Raw genomic sequence first — 17,057 nt, 5'->3', positions numbered from 1 at the left:
AAGGTTTGGTAGAATTCACTAGTGAAGCCATCTGGTCCCGGACTTTTGCTTTTGGGAAGGTTTTGGATGACTGATTTAATTTCGTTACTGTTGATCGGTCTGTTTAGATTTTCCAGTGCTTCATGGTTCAGCCTTGGAAGGCTATATGTTTCTAAGAACCTGTCCATTTCTTCTAGGTTATTGAATTTGGTGGAATATAGTCCTTCATATTATTGTTGGATGATACTTTGTATTTCTGTGGTGTCCGTGATTACTTCTCTTTTTTCATTTCTGATTTTGTTAATTAGTGTCTTCTCACTTTTTATCTTAGTAAGTCTAGTCAAGGGTTTTTAAATTTTGTTAATCTTTTCAAACAACCATCTCTTTGTCACATTAATTTTTCCTATTGTCCTTTTCTCTATTTCATTAAGTTCTGCTCTGATTTTTGTTATTTCCTTTCTCCTGCTGACCTTGGGTTTCACTTGTTCTTCTTTTTCTAGTTCTTTAAGGTGTAACATGAGGTTGTTTATTTGGGAGTTTTCTTGTTTCTTGAGATAGGCCTGTAATGATATAAATTTCCCTCTTAAAACTGCTTTTGGTGCATCCCAAAAATTATGGTAGGATGTATTTTCATTGTCATTTGTTTCGATGTATCTTTTGGTCTGTGCTCCAATTTCTTCTTTGACCCGGTTGTTCTTTAAAATTATTGTGTTTCAATCCATATATTTGTGTTTTTTCCTGTTTTCTTTTTGCAGTTAATATCCAATTTTAAAGCTTTGTGATCAGAGAATATGCTTGGTGTGATTTCAAGCTTCTTAAATTTGCTGAGTTTAGTTTTATGTCTCAATATATGATCTATCCTTGAGAATGTTCCATGTACACTAGAAAAGAATGTATAGTCTGATGTTTTAGGATGAAGTGCTCTGTAAATGTCAATTATGTCTATTTCATCTAATGTGTCATTTAGGGCTGCTATTTCATTATTATTTTCTGTTGGATGATCTATCCGTAGCTGTCTATGATGTATTTAAGTCCCCTAGTATAATTGTGTTTTGGTCAATTTCTCCCTTTAGTTCTGTTAGTAGTTGCTTGGTATATTTCGGTGCTCCCTGATTGAGGGCATAAATATTGATGACTATTATGTCTTATTGTTGTATAGTCCCCGTTACCATTATGAAATGTCCATCTTTGTCTCTTGTTACCTTTTTTACCTTGAAGTCTGTTGTATATGATATTATTATGGCTACACATGATTTTATCTGGATACCATTTGCTTGGAGTATCAATTTCCACCCTTTCACTTTGAGTCTATGCTTGTCCTTGTAGCTGAGATGTGTCTCTTGGAGACAGCATATGGTAGGATTTAGTTTTTTGATCCCATCTTCTACTCTGTGCCTTTTTATTGGTGAGTTCAGTCCATTTACATTTGTAGTGATTATTGATATGTGAGGATTTCCTATCATTCTTTCTTTAGTTTTCTGGTAAGATTGTGTCTCCATGGTTTCTTTGCCTTTTTGTTGTTGTCTATTATTTCTGTGTGGTGGTATTCTATGATGTTTCCCTCTGTTTCTTCTTTTATTACAGTATATATTTCAGTTCTGGATTTTTTTTGAGTGGTTACCATTAAGTTTATGTATTCCATTTTCTTCAGCACGCTTACTTTCTCCATTCCCATATTCTGGTTCAGGCCTTTACTCTCTTCCTTTTTATGTTTTGGTTGCCACAAATTGTCCCTGTTGATGGTGGTCGAATAGGCTCCTTTAGTATTTCTTGTAGTGCAGGTCATGTATTAGAAAATTCCCTCTGCTTCTGTATGTCTGGAAAGGTCTTCATTCCTCCTTCATATCTAAAGGATATCTTTCGTGGGTATATTATCCTTGGCTCATAATTTCTCTCTTTCAATAGTTTGAATATTTAGTTCACTCCCTCCTGTCTTGTAGAGTTTCTGCTGAAAAATCTGATGATATTCTAATGGGCTTTCCTTTGTAGGTTACCATCTTCTTTTCCCTGGCTGCCTTGAGGATTCTTTCTTTGTCGTTGATTTTAGACAGCTTCAATACAATGTGCCTTGGAGAAGGCCTGTTGGGATTGAGGTAACTAGGTGTTCTATTTGCTTCTTGGATTCGAGGGTCCAGTTCTTTCCCCAAGTTTGGGAAGTTCTCCTCGACTATGTGTTTGAATACCCTCTCTGTTCCCTTCTCTCTTTCTTCTTCTTCTTTGGTATGTCCATTATTCTTATATTGCTCTTTCTGATGGAGTCAGAAAGTTCTTGTAGAGTTCTTTCATTTCTTTTAAGTCTCAAGTCTCTTTCTTCTTCCATCTGTGTAATTTCCAGGTTTCTATCTTCGATGTCACTGATTCCCTCCTCCATCTGGTCAACTCTACTACCTAAGCTGGTTATTTCATTCTTAATTTCTTCTATTGAGTTCTTAATCTCCAAAAATTCTATTTGGTTCTTTTTTAAAATTTCAATCTCTTTGGTAAAATGTTTATGTTGTTCTTTCAATTGTGTTTCTGAGTTCGTTGAACTGCCTTTCTGTATTTTCTTGCATCTCATTGAGTTTTTTCATAACTGCAATCTTGAATTCTCCTTCATTTAAGTCACATATTTCCATATCTTTAACTTCATTTTCTGGAAACTTTTTACTTTCTTTCTGAGATGTCCTGTTGCCTTGGTTATTCATGATAATTAATGATTTAGTATTTCTCTTCCTAGACATCTACAGGAGTGGCTTCTGCAACAGGTTGATAGGACGAGGTCTTTCTTTTGTTTTCCAGTACGTGTTGGTAGAGTGTTTGATTTTTTTCTCTGACTGCAGCCCTTTTTTCTCTCTCACATTGTAGTGTTATGTTTTCTCTGCACTATTCCAGCTTCTCACTCAATTGGGGGATTCGCTGAAAGGTTGGCTTCTCCTCTGTTAACAGTTTGCCTGGGTCATTGGGCACGCGTGGGGATGTGGAGAGCTTTTGAAGTTCCAAAGCTCTTCCTGCTCCAGATTCAGAGCCCATGTGTTTCAGCAGTTCTGTTTACTCCTGCAGGGATCCACCCAGATAGGTGGGGACAGGGGTGGGGTGAGTTGTGAGAGGTGGCCCAGAGCAATGGTGGCGACCACCACCACAGCCAGTCCTGCTTCCACAGCTCCCTCCCCTTTTCCAGAACTAGTTGGTCTGCGAATCTGTGTCTGCGGACCACAGTTCTCAGAACTGCAAATATTTTGTTCTTTTGATCTGACACTGCTACTGTTCCGCTTCTAGCACTGGGCAGGTGGGGACGGGGCGAGCTCTGGGAGGGTAGGAAGGGGGCGGCTAGTCTCAGTGCCTAAGGCTTACGTTCTCTGCGGCACTGAGGGCTTAAACCACCAATTTCAGCCTTCTTCCCTCAGTCTTTGCTCCCAGGTCTCAGCTGTGAGCCTTGGTTTCAGCCGTGTTATATGCTGCCCCCTCAGCCCTATGGGCCATAAGCAGATCCCTAGGAGTCTGAGTTCTTCCCCCTCCCGCAGCTGCGGTAGTTCCGGGATGCAATGAGCTCGGGCACTGAGCTAAGTCTGCGTCCTGTGCCCGCACGGCTCCGTCTCCGCACTTCTCCCTTCCTCCCTCCCTCGCTTGCGCGATTCACCCACCTTTAGGTGAATTCAGTAGTGGGCCTCTTCATCTTGCCTGTCTGCTGTGCAGGGCGTCTTTTGTGGAGTTATAACTGTTTAATTTGTTGTAAATCCCAGGGGAGATTTCCAGAGTCTCACCTCACACCACCATTTTGATGGGTTTCTCCTACTATTTCTTAACTTAGCAATCTGAGACCTTATCTCTTGACATCTCGTTATGGTAGAAGAGGATTTTATCCCCCTCCACACATACATCCCTGTTTTCCCTCCCTTCACTCTTCCAAAATGTTTCTATCCCAATTCCTAGTAAATCACTAGTTGCTCCAGAGCCAAGAAATATACTGCAATTGCCTGGATTTTTTTGGCCTTTTTTGTGTTCTCGAATTTAATAATTGCTTGGTTTCTTTCTCCTTGCATTGTGCCCAGCCTTAGTTGTTTCCCCTTGCTTCATCAGGCCATTCATAAACCTATTCACATATTTTTTTTTCACAAATGTTCAAACCTCTCTGTTCATGGATTTAAGAAGAACCCAACAGAGAGAAGTCCAAGATGGCAGATTAGGTAAACACTATGCCTACTACATCCCTGGATCACACCAAAATTACAAATAAATTATAGACCAATCAGCTTCAAGAATCATCTGAAGGCTAGCTGAACAGAACTCTATAACTAAGTATATAAAGAAGAGGCCACATTGAGAGTGAAATAAAAATAGGGAAGAAAACATAGAATAAAATTTTCCTTCACTCAAAAGAAAGAAAGAAGAAAGAAAGGAAGAAAGGAAAGGAGAAAAAAGAAAAGAGGAAAAAAAAGAAAAGGTGGAATAATTTCTGTGTTATTCTCTGGAAAGAATAAACAGTTACTTATTTTTAAAAAATGAAGAACCCAATGAAAAGTTGAGTTTTTCGGAGTCTGTGTAAGGGCAGGAGTTTGTCAAGCCCACTACTAGACTTCCTTCAAGGTGACTGGGGCAGGGGTGGGGGTGGGGAGGACCTACACATTCTTCTGGAAGACTCCTAAGTCCAGCAAGTGGAGGCTTTGCTCTGAGACTGTTTGATTTCTTTGGGTGAACACTCTGTATTTTGCTTGAGTGTAGATGCTTGGCTCCTGTGATTTCTACTCCCAAACACAGGGAAGGGAGGAGGGAGATTGGGTGAACCAATTTTCTGATATATTTTCAATTCTCCACCTGTCAGGGTCTCTACATCTCACTCTCACCATCAGGGTACCTTTTCTGTGCCAGAGCCACACCAGGATTTTGCAGGACAGACCAATGTACTTCACGTGGATCCCCCTCCCACGTGTGGACTATGCCTCTACCTTTCCAGGCCCTGCCTTCTCAGTTACCACCCCTCAAGCCCCTTTCTGTTTGCCAGAAAATTGTTGAAATCTCTTCCCCATTGATGGGACCTCCTCTAGTTTCTTTAAAGATGTGGGTTTATACACTTGATTCCTTTACTCTTATTTTATCGGGTGTCAGGAGTTAGAGAAAACAGACGTGTTCCATCTTCCTGAATGGAAGTAAGAATCTGAATATTTAACTGCCCCAGATTATCTGGATAGACCCCAAGTGTGTAGACCAACATTTGTGAACCACTGGCAATAAATAAAAGCCTGGGTTTCGGTCTCTGATGGAGTTGAGTTTGAATTCTGACTCTCTGACCTCCTTCCTCTAGTTGCATCCATGGGCCTCAATTTTCTCCTCTACAAAATGGGAATAATAATATCTATCTGATACAGTTCTGGGAAGATTTCCTTAGCTACTATAGGTAAAGCATCTAACACAAGACTTGCAGATAGTAGGTGCTCAAAATATGAGTGATCACTTTTTAATGGGAGCAAGTGGGAAATGTGATTGGAAAGATTTGAATTAGGTTTTAGGAGGGCCTTGGATGCCTCGGCCTTGTGACACTGGGGAACCTGGCAGACTTGTGAGCAGAGGAGTGACTTGTTCTCAAGTAATTTGTCTGATTGTTCCCTTGGTCTGGTGTGGAGAGGGAGGAAGAAGCCCTTGGCCCAGAAGCTCTTGGGTTAAAATCGTCTGCATCTGAGTTATTTGTAACCGTTGTCATAGCAACAAGTTTGCAAGGGAACCAGTGCTGCAAGCTCCTGACAGTAAGGAGGGGAGGGCAGTGGGAGAAGACAGAAGATTTGGAAGAGGGGGTCGTCTGTGACCAGCGCCTCACTTTCCTCTCTGATTTGTCTGAAACATTCAGCTGGAGATGAGGATGAGTGTCCTCCAGGGAGAATCATTGGATGTTGCAAACTCTCCTGCCCAATATTCTCATATTCCAGATGCAAAATTAGATCCAGAGTTCCAGCAGTTGGCTCAATGCCACACAGGAAGTCAGGAATGGAGACAAGACTAGATGTTTTTAAAAAAGGACTCAGGGTCATAGGTCCTGGAGATGAGTTTTGGAAACATTTCATCCACCTCTCTACCAACACACGTATGCTTTTATTGTTGTTGTTCATATGACAAACCTGGGACGGAGAGTGGGTTAGAACTGACTCAGGGTCACGCAACAACTCAGGTGCTGCCTTGAGTTAAGAACCCAGAAGCCTCAGGCCTCCCAGCCTAGGTACTTCTTGAGGAAGTGGCAGTCTACGATTCATGGTTCAGAGAAGCCCCTCACTGCCCACTGCCAAGGTAGGGCCTCCCAGGGTAAATCTGATTTGACTGCCTTGGCTTTTGACCCCTTCGCATCCAACAGGCATATGTTCAGGTCACATTTCCCCTCCACACTCACCTTCTTCTTTTGCAAGGATGCGTGTCCTCCTGCCAAACGCAATGCTGTTGCACAAAGTATAGCCCAGCCTCACTCCACCCTGGACCAAACACAGCTGCCACAGGTCTCGCCATCCAAATCACTCACAGGCCAAGTACTTCCTGGGCATTCTTTTATGTGATTCATTCCTCACAATTATCATTCTTTGCTTCCCAATTTATCAGGTGGAAAAATAAAGTGACTGGCCAAGGTCACACGGTGAGTCTTAGCCTGAATCCCTCCTCCTCTGGAATAGTGTTTCTGCCCCTTCCATCCCACACTGACTTCTCAGCCCTCAGAGTTCCTCCTGCCATTATCTTTGTCTTAATCGCCCCATTGGCACTTGTGCAGTATGTTTTCTCTGTGTCCTCCGCCTCATGTGCAGCCCAAACTCCCCTCGAGCCAATCCTTCAGCAAGTCCAGCCGATTCTGCTTTCTGTCTCTCAAATGCACCTTCTTTCCTCATCCTCTGCTACGGCCCTGCTCCGGCCTCAACACACCTCACATGGACGACCCCAAGTCTGCTTCCTAGCTCTCAGCTTCCAGATTGGCCATCTTCAGCCTACCCTTCTGCTCACCAGCAGTGAGAGGGCATTTGTGCAAAGTCAGCACATCACTTCCTTCTGTGACACCCCTCCCCCCACACAAGGATAAAGTTCTAGCTCTTTGTTTGGCAGTTAAGACCACCCACAGTTCCAGCCCGCCAAACCTCTCAGAGCCGTACTCATCTCTTGCCACTCTTTGCTTCACACACTGTGCTCTGACTATTGAGCTAAACTACAAGTGGTTCGTACAGTGTTCCCCACTCTCTCTTGTCTAGGTGTCTTTCCAATGTCTTCTGTATGAAAGGTTCTTCCCACCAGCTCCCCAAACCTGATGAACCCACCTCAAGTGTCACTTCATCCAAGTTGCCTACCTAGATTCCCAAGCAGAACTGGATCCTGTCGTCTGGGCTCCCACAGCCCCCAGAGCTCCCCTATGATCCGGGACCATGTAGAACTGATGTCTAAGGTTCTCTCTCCTATCAGATCAGAAGTTCTCTGAGGGCAGGGACTCTGTCTCCAGCAAAGCCCAGCAACTGGCCAGTCCCAGAAGAAGGGCCAGCGAATATGCATTGCACGGATTCAGGTTCATGAATGGTTGAATGAGGAATGAAATTTGGGTTCAGCTGTGTCCTTGCACACTCCTGCCATGAAAGGCTTGCATGACATCACTTGTTGCCTGGCAGGTTCTTCTAAGCTATGGGGCGTGGTTTCTCCAGGAGGGGGCGTGGCTTGGATCAGTTGACATGGGGTGAAGCCCAACCAGCCAAGTAGTGAGCAGGGAGGTGGAGCAAGGTGGAAGAGAAAGGGTGCAGTGAGGGATAGAAAGTGAGGGTGCCCACTAAGATAAGTGCTATTGTTTCCCCTCCTCCTTGCAGGTAAGTGAGCTGAGGCACAGGGAGGTTAGGTTACTTGCCAAAGCCACACAGCTAGGTAAGGTCATGGTGAGACTCCAAGTCTCATCAATTCCGAGTCACTTTCCATGTTGTCCCAGCCTCTCTCATCATTCCCTTTGGACAACAGGTTTGTAGTAGTTAATGGTGGAGTCCTGTCTCCAACCAGGGTCTTTGAGTAACAATTGTGAAGGCAGAAGAGAGAGAAGAAATCATATCCTGAACACCCACTGTGACCTTGTGCTGTGGGGACACCAAGAGGAATGGGGGGGCAGGAGTTGGAACTTAAACATTTAGCTTCAATTAGTTGCTGGGGTCTCTCTATACATAACCTGTTAACACTCAAAATAGCCCCTTAATGTGGAAATTGTTAATATCTGTTTTCATCTCTGGAAATTTATGATTTGCATAAATTTAGGTACCTAATAAGAAGCAAGGGCAGGACTTATATAAGTGTATCAGGTTCCACAATGAAAGCGGGTGGATGGTGGAGCAAAGTTTCAGATGCAAGTTGGATCTTGGCTTTTGCAAAGGGGTGAGACAAGATTGGCTGGGGTGAGAGCAGCCTGGCTACAGGGGGGACTGGTGTTTTAAAAGGAAGGGTGGAGTTTGGCCATGGGGGCCAAGAGCCAGAATGCTAGGCCCAGACAGAACACTTTCTATTAGAAATCTTTACACACACACACACACACACACACACACACACACACACACACATGAGTTCTGCCAATTAAGTTTGTGAACTTGTTGCAAAAATGTTGCTAATGTTTTTTGATATCAGAGGGATTATTCATTATGAATTTGTATCAACTGAACAAACAGTTAACCAAATTTACTATTTGGAAGTGCTGAAAAGGATGCATGAAAAAGTTAGACGAAAACAACCTAAACTTTCACCAACAATTCATGGCTCTTGCATCACGACAATGTACCAGCTCACATGGCACTGTCTGTAAGGGAGTTATTAGCCAGTAAACAAATAACTGTTTGTTGTAACAAACACCCTCCCTACTCACCTTATCTGGCCTCCAATGACTTCTTTCTTTACATGAAGATAAAGAAAATGTTGAAAGGAAGACATTTTGATGACCTTTAGGGCATCAAGGGTAATACGATGACAGCTCTGATGGCCATTCCAGAAAAAGAGTTCCAAAATTGCTTTGAAGGGTGGATTAGGTACTGGCATCAGTGCATAGCTTCACAAGGGGAGTATATTGAAGGTGACTGTAGTGATATTCAGCAATGAGGTATGTAGCGTTTTTTCTAGGATGAGTTTGAGAACTTAATTGACCGAACTTGTGTGTGTGTGTGTGTGTGTGTGTGTGTGTGTGTGTGTGTCTTGTATTCATCTTTTGTTATTGGTATATATTGAGTATTACAATTTTTTTTTATTTTTATTAAATTTATTGGGGTGACAATTGTTAGTAAAATTACATAGATTTCAGGTGTACAATTCTGTATTACATCATCTATATATCCCATTGTGTGTTCATCACCCAGAGTCAGTTCTACTTCCATCACCATATATTCGATCCCCCTTACCCTCATCTCCCACCCCCCACCCCCCGCCCCCGTTACCCTCTGGCAACCACTAAACTATTGTCTGTGTCTATGAGTTTCTGTTTCTCATTTGTTTGTCTTGTTCTTTTGTTGTTTTTGGTTTATATACTACATATCAGTGAAATCACATGGTTCTCTGCTTTTTCTGTCTGACTTGTTTTGCTCAGCATTACTCTCTCAAGATCCATCCATGTTGTCACAAATGTTCCTATATCATCTTTTCTTACTGCCGAATAGTATTCCATTGTGCATATATACCACAACTTCTTTATCCATTCATCTATCGAAGGACATTTTGGTTGTTTCCATGTCTTGGCCACCGTAAACAAAGCGGCAATGAACATTGGAGCACACGTGTCTTTATCTCTAAATGTTTTCAGATTTTTTGGGTAGATACCCAGGAGAGGGATTGCTGGGTCATATGGTAATTCTATTCATAGTATTTTGAGAAACCTCCACACTGCCTTCCATAACGGCTGCACCAGTCTGCATTCCCACCAACAGTGTATGAGGGTTCCTTTTTCTCCAAGCCTCTCCAACACTTGTTACTATTTGTCTTGATGATGATAGTCATTCTGACTGGGGTGAGGTGATATCTCATTGTGGTTTTGATTTGCATTTCTCTGATGATTACTGATGTTGAGCATTTTTTCATATGTCTATTTGCCATTTGTATGTCCTCTTTGGAGAAATGTCTCTTCAGGTCCTCTGCCCATTTTTCAATTGGGTTGTTTGTTTTTTTGTTGTTGAGTTGCATGAATTCCTTGTATATTCTGCATACTAGCCCCTTATCGGAGGCACTGTTTGCAAAAATCTTCTCCCATTCAGTTGGTGGCCTCTTTATTTTGTCAATGGTTTCTTTTGCTGTGCAGAAGCTTTTAAGTTTCATATAGTCCCATTTGTTTATTTTAGCTTTTACTTCCATTGCCTTTGGAGTCAAGTTCATAAAATGCTCTTTGAACCCAAGGTCCATAAGTTTAGTACCTATGTTTTCTTCTATGCAGTTTATTGTGTCAGGTCTTATGCTTAAGTCTTTGATCCATTTTGAATTAACTTTGGTACATGGTGACAAATAGCAGTCCAGTTTCATTCTTTTGCACGTGGCTATCCAATTCTCCCAGCACCATTTATTGAAGAGGCTGTCTTTCCTCCATTGTATGTTTTTAGCTTCTTTGTCAAAAATTATCTGTCCATATTTATGTGGTTTTATTTCTGGGTTCTCAATTCTATTCCATTGGTCTATGTGTCTGTTTTTCTGCCAATACCATGCTGTTTTGATTATTGTAGCCCTGTAGTAGAAGCCAAAGTCAGGAAGTGTGATACCTCCAGCATTGCTCTTTTTCCTTAAGATTGCTTTGGCTATTCAGGGTCTTTTGTGGTTCCAAACAAATCTGATGATTTTTTGTTCTATTTCTTTAAAATATGCCATTGGGATTTTGATGGGGATTGCTTTGAATCTGTATATTGCTTTGGGTAATATGGCCATTTTAACTATGTTGATTCTTCCAATCCATGAGCACGGAATGTCTTTCCATTTCTTTGTGTCTTCTTCAATTTCTTTCAAAAATGTCTTATAGTTTTCAGCATATAGGTCTTTCACATCCTTGGTTAAGTTTATTCCTAGGTATTTTATTCTTTTTGCTGCAATTGCAAAAGGAATTGTTTTTTGTATTTCTTTTTCTGAGATTTCATTGTTAGTATATAAGAAGGCAATGGACTTTTGTACATTGATTTTGTAGCCGGCAACTTTACTGTATTCGTTGATTGTTTCTAATAGCTTTTTGGTGGAGTCTTTAGGGTTTTCTATATATAGCATCATGCCATCTGCAAAGAGTGATAATTTAACTTCTTCATTCCCAATTTGGATGCCTTTTATTTCTTTCTCTTGACTGATTGCTCTGGCAAGGACTTCCAACACTATGTTGAAAAGCAGAGGTGATAGGGGACATCCCTGTCGTGTTCCTGAACGTAGAGCAAAGGGCTTCAGTTTTTCTAGAGTATTACAATTTTAATTTTTTCCATTCTTAAAATGTGTATACATTTTTGGCACCTTCTGTGTGTGTGTGTGTGTGTGTGTGTGTGTGTGTGTGTGTGTGTGTATTAGTACAGTGTATACTGTTGTATTATGTTAATTGGAATTATGACCTTGTTATTATCTTTATCTGGAGATAACGTGTGGTTTAAGGAGATGCATATGGGTACCAGGTTGACAAAGGATGACTTATGGTGGTTAATTTGATGTAAATATTAACTTGACTGCATTACAGTTTGCCCATATATTTGGTTAAACATTATTTCTGTGTGTGTCTATGAGGATGTTTCTGAATGTGGTTAGCATTTGAGTTGGTATACTGAATAAGGCAGATTGCTCTCTCTAATGTTGGTGGGCATCATCCCATCTGTTGAGGGACTGAATAGAATAAAAAGTCAGAGGAAGGTATAAGTTCCTCTGCCTGACTACTGATCTGAGACATCGGTCTTCTTTTACCCTTGGACAAGGACTTATACCAATGGCCTTCATGGTTCTCAGACATTCAGACTCAGACAGAAACTACACCATCATTTCTCCTGGGTCTCTAGCTCGCAGATGACAGATTGTGTAACTTAGCCTCCATAATCATGTAAGCCAATTTATATATATATATATATATATATATATATATATATATATATATATATATTTCTTATATATTTCCATATATATGTGTGTGTGTGTGTGTGTGTGTGTGTGTATATATATATATATATATATATATATATATATATATATATATATATATAATTTATCCTATTCTTCTGTTTTATCTGGAGAACCCAGACTAATACTAATACCCAGACTAACACAATCCGGAACAGTTCCTCTGTGTTTCTTGACACCAACATTTTTTAAACAGTGCAGGTTAGTTATGTTTAGACTGTCCCTCAATTTGGGTTTCTTTGATGTTTCCTCATTATTAGATTCTGGTTATGCATTTTGGTAGCAATGTCACAGAAGTGATGTTGTGTCCTTTCAGTGTGTCATATCAGGAGGTGCATGATGACTATTTGTATCAATAATGGTCATGATAACCTTGATCATTTGGTTAAGGTAGTGTCCACCAGGTTTCCCTACTGTAAAGCTAGCTACTGTTTTTCCTTTTATAATTAATATGTATCTTGTGGAGACATGCATTGCACTTACATAAATATACTGTTACTCAAACTTTCACTCAATAGTTTTACCATTCACTGATGATTCTCGACTGAAATAATTATGATTATGGTAGTCAAATGGTGATTTTCAAAAGGCATCATTCTTTTGACTCATATTAGTAGGCTTTCCAGTATAAGTGAAATCTTTCCCTTCTACATTTATTTATTTATTTATTTATTTATTTATTTATTTTTAATATTTTATTGGGGAAGGGGAACAGGACTTTATTGGGGAACAGTGTGCGCTTCCAGGATTTTTCTCCAAGTCAAGTTGTTGTCCTTTCAATCTTAGTTGTGGAGGGTTCTGTTCAGCTTCAAGTTGTTGTCCTTTCAGTCTTAGTTGTGGAGGGCGCAGCTCAGCTCCAGGTCCAGTTGCCATTGCTAGTTGCAGGGGGCACAGCCCACCATCCCTTGCGGGAGTCGAACCGGCAACCTTGTGGTTGAGAGGACACACTCCAACCAACTGAGCCATCCGGGAGCTCAGTGGCAGCTCAGCTCAAGGCGCCATGTTCAATCCTAGTTGCAGGAGGCACTGCCCACCATCCCTTGCGGGAGTCGAGGAATCGAACTGGCAACCTTGTGGTTGAGAGCCCACTGGCCCATGTGGGAATCGAACTGGCAGTCTTCGGAGTTAGGAGCACGGAGCACTAACCACCTGAGCCACTGGGCCGGCCCCCCCCTTCTACATTTATTAAGTTACATCCCCACAGATTCATGGTTGTCTATTTTATTCAATGTGTTATTTAGCACATTCATGCCATTCTTTATTTTAATGTTCATATGTCCCAGATTTGACCATCCAGAGGCCCTCCAAGCTGATTCCTATGTCCTTTTGGCAGGATTCCATCTTTCTTTGAGGACTACCTTATTTTCTGGCACCACAAGGTACTCTAGGCCCATCTTGTACTTTCCCTGCCCAGTCCCTGGAATGAGCCATTTTTCCAAGGAGCCCTGGTTCTTTTTAGTAGAGAATGTATTTCTGAAAACCAAGATATGGGCACTAAGTATTATAGCTATATTTTTTAAGTTTTGGTTTATTTACTTGGAGGGAGGGGGGCAGCTGAAGCCACACAGCTAACAATCAAATGCTCTTTGCTGGAAGTGTTTGGAGATAGGCAATATCTGTCTATAAAAGTTGTTGGGTATTGGTGTCTTTTGAAAGCAAGTTGCACCTTGGGATGTGGTACCACAGAGATTCATGCAAAGGAGCAGAATTGATGATGACTAGCAGTGAGGCTGGCCTGAAAGAGCGGAAAAAATAATAACGGCTAATAGCTTCCGTTTAGTGAGAACTTACTATGTGCCAGACAGTGGGCCAGGAGCCTTAGAAACATTATCTCTGACCCTACAGTAATTCTGCAAGGTGCAGTGAGATTCACTGACTGGCTAGTAATAAATGAGCCACAATAAGAACCCTCAGAGTGAGGAAGATGGTGGGAGAGGCCACTGAAGAGGAAAAACAGCATATCTCTGTGTTTTGGAGAAGGAACTCTGGTGTAATTGGCTAGGAATTCAAAAACTGAGGCTCTAGTCTCAGCTGTGCCACCCACTGATTGTGAGATATGAAGTGGCAATGTAGCCTCTTTGAACCTTAGTTTCATTGCCGGGCTACCTCACAGGGTTATTGTGAGAATCAAATTAATGGCTCCAAAAGATTTGTAAACTCTGAAGTGCTACGCATATGGAAATGGTTATTATTTACCCAGCCTAATGAACTGGAGTCTCCTCTTCCATCGGAGACCACAATTCTCCTGGAAATGCAATCTATCTAAGTTGTACATGAACCCTGAAGACCCATGTCCCTTCTTATCCCCATTTGCCAGGGCTCTTATAGGACATTTTGGCAAATTTTGAGTTAGCTAATGCTACCCAACCTACCATAACTTAGATTTCTTAGTAACTGTGGCAGGTAGCCTCTAAGATGACCCCTCAACGATCCTGGACTCTTGGAATTCACACCCTTATGTAAAACTTTCCCTCGAGTGTGAGATGACCTAGGGACTTACTTCTAATTGATAGAATGTGACAGGTGATAGGATGTCACTTAGGCATTTAGCTACATAAAACTCTGACTTCCATCTTGCTACTAGACTTTCTCCCTTGCTGACTTTGCTAAAGCAAGTGGCTATGTTGGGGAGGTCCATTTGTCAAGTACGTGAAGGCTAGCTAGCATCCAGCCAGGAAGTGAGTGTCTCAGACCAACAGTCCTTGAGGAACTGGAAAATCTGACAACTAGTTGATCTTGGAAGTGGATCCTTTCTCTATCAATCCCTCAGGTGAGACCCCAGTCCTGGCTGACACATTGATTGAAGCCTTGTGAGAGACCCTAAAAAAGAGGATCCAGCAGAAAACGTGCACCTAGCTATGCCCATGGAAACCATGAGATAAATAAATGTTTAAGTTTGTGGTATGTTTAATCAGCAATAGATAACTAATACAGTGACCATCTTTTTATAAGCTCCTCTAATCATCTATTCTCTCCTGCATTTCATACAACAGTGTGATTTCCCTAATTTGAACTGCCTCTCTTCCTCTGAAACCTTTCCACTGTACCTTCTGGAAACCTCATTCTATATTTAACAAGCTCCCCTATATAATATAAAATATTTGAAAAAACAAAGATATACTTGGTTCCTGGATGGACAGACATAATATTATAAAAATGTGAATTATCCCAAAATTAATTTATAAATGTAATGCAGTCCAAATCATTTTAATTGACATTGGAGTTTTAAAGTGTATCTCCTTACAAGAATAAACATACAGAAATAACCAGGGAAATTCTGAAGACAAAAAAATGACTACCAACCAGTCTTATCACTTATTGAAACACATTGTAAGGCTATAGGAGTTAAATACAGTGGTACCGGTTCAAAACGAACAACTAAATCAATGGAACACAATAGAAAGTTCAGGGGGAAAAGAAGTCTATGGAGAATTTAGTATATTGAAAGATGATATTTTAATTCATTGGTGAAAAGATGGATTATGCAATAAACGGTATTGGGATAATGGGCTTGTGATTTGGCAAAAATGAAGTTGGATCTCTCATTCTTTACAGCAAAGTAAATTCCTGATGTATCAAAAATATAAATGTTCAAAAACCACCCATACTTTATTCATAATCACCAAAAAACTGGAAAGAACCCAAATGCCCATCAACAGGTGAATGGATAAGCAAAATGTTGTATGGCCATAGAATGGAATATTACCCAGCACTATAAAAGAATGACTTAAAAAGAACATTGACATGGAAAGATTATCATGTATTATTTGGCTGGGGTCAATGTAATCACAAGGCAGAGAGAAGATTCGGAGTCAGAGAAGATGTGACAACAGACACGAGGATGAGAAAGAGATTTGAAGGTGCTGCTATACTGCTGGCTTTGAAGATAGAGAAGGGGACATGAGCCAAGGGATGCAAGTGGCCCTAAAAACTAGAGAAGGCAAAGAAATGGATTCCCTTATAGATTCTTCAGAAGGACTCCATGCAGTCTTTGATTTTAGCTCCTTAAGACTAATTTCAGACTTCTGACTTCCAGAAGTATAAGATAAGAAATTTGTGTTGTTTTAAGCCATTGAGTTTGCAATAATTTATTATAGCAGCAAAAGGAAATGTAATGCATGTAGTTAAAAAAATTAAAAATGGAAATGGTGCAGTAGGTATATGCTGTGTTTACCTGCTCTCAGAACTACATCAAAATTACAAGAAATCTATAAAACAACCGTTATCTTTTTTTAGATCTTCAAATTTATTTGATTGAATTTTTGTTCCTTAAGAGTAGTTAGAGAAGATAAATAAATATAAACCATACATATTAGAAAAAAAATTAAAATGTCTCAATTCACAGATTACATGATTTTTTTTAAAGTAAAAAAATCCCAGGGAATCTACGAAACATCTCCTAGAACTAATAACTGAGTTTACCAAGGTCGTAGTATAAAAGAACAACATGGAAAAATCAATTTAAAAATTAATTAATATAAATAAATGAAAAAAGATGGAAAATCAATTTTATTCCTATATATGGTAGCAATGTACAATGGGAAACTGAAACTAAAAAAGAAATATCATTAACAAAAACCTCAGCAAATAAAATACTTTGGTATAAATCTAACAAAATATGAACAGTTTTATATGTTTTTTAAAGCATTTTTATAACAAACTGCTCATAAGAGAACTTAAAGACAATGTAAGTAAATGGTAAAACAATCATTATTGATAATGACCTAAAGTCAAGCTGAACTGAAACGTTTCGACTAAAGACTCTCAGGAGAAGTCACCTCCAGACTGGTAGGAAGGTTAGAGATGAGGAAAGGGCTGGTCCCACACCCATGTGTGACCATTAAAGATCAGGAGGGCTATTTCTGCTGTGGTGGTCCCCCCATCCCCTAAAGGAGTGAGAGATATCAGCCCCACCCCAGCCCAAAGTTCCAGTGCCAGGGAAGAAGTCCCCATAATTTTTGGTTGTGAAAACCAGCGGAAACTGTGACTGAGTGAGACTGAGTGCAGCTGCACTC

This window comes from Rhinolophus sinicus, chromosome 18 (genome assembly GCF_057876585.1).
Source record: "Rhinolophus sinicus isolate RSI-liver-muscle chromosome 18, RSI-T2T, whole genome shotgun sequence".
Lineage (NCBI taxonomy): Eukaryota > Metazoa > Chordata > Mammalia > Chiroptera > Rhinolophidae > Rhinolophus > Rhinolophus sinicus.
This window is presented reverse-complemented; position numbering follows the sequence as displayed.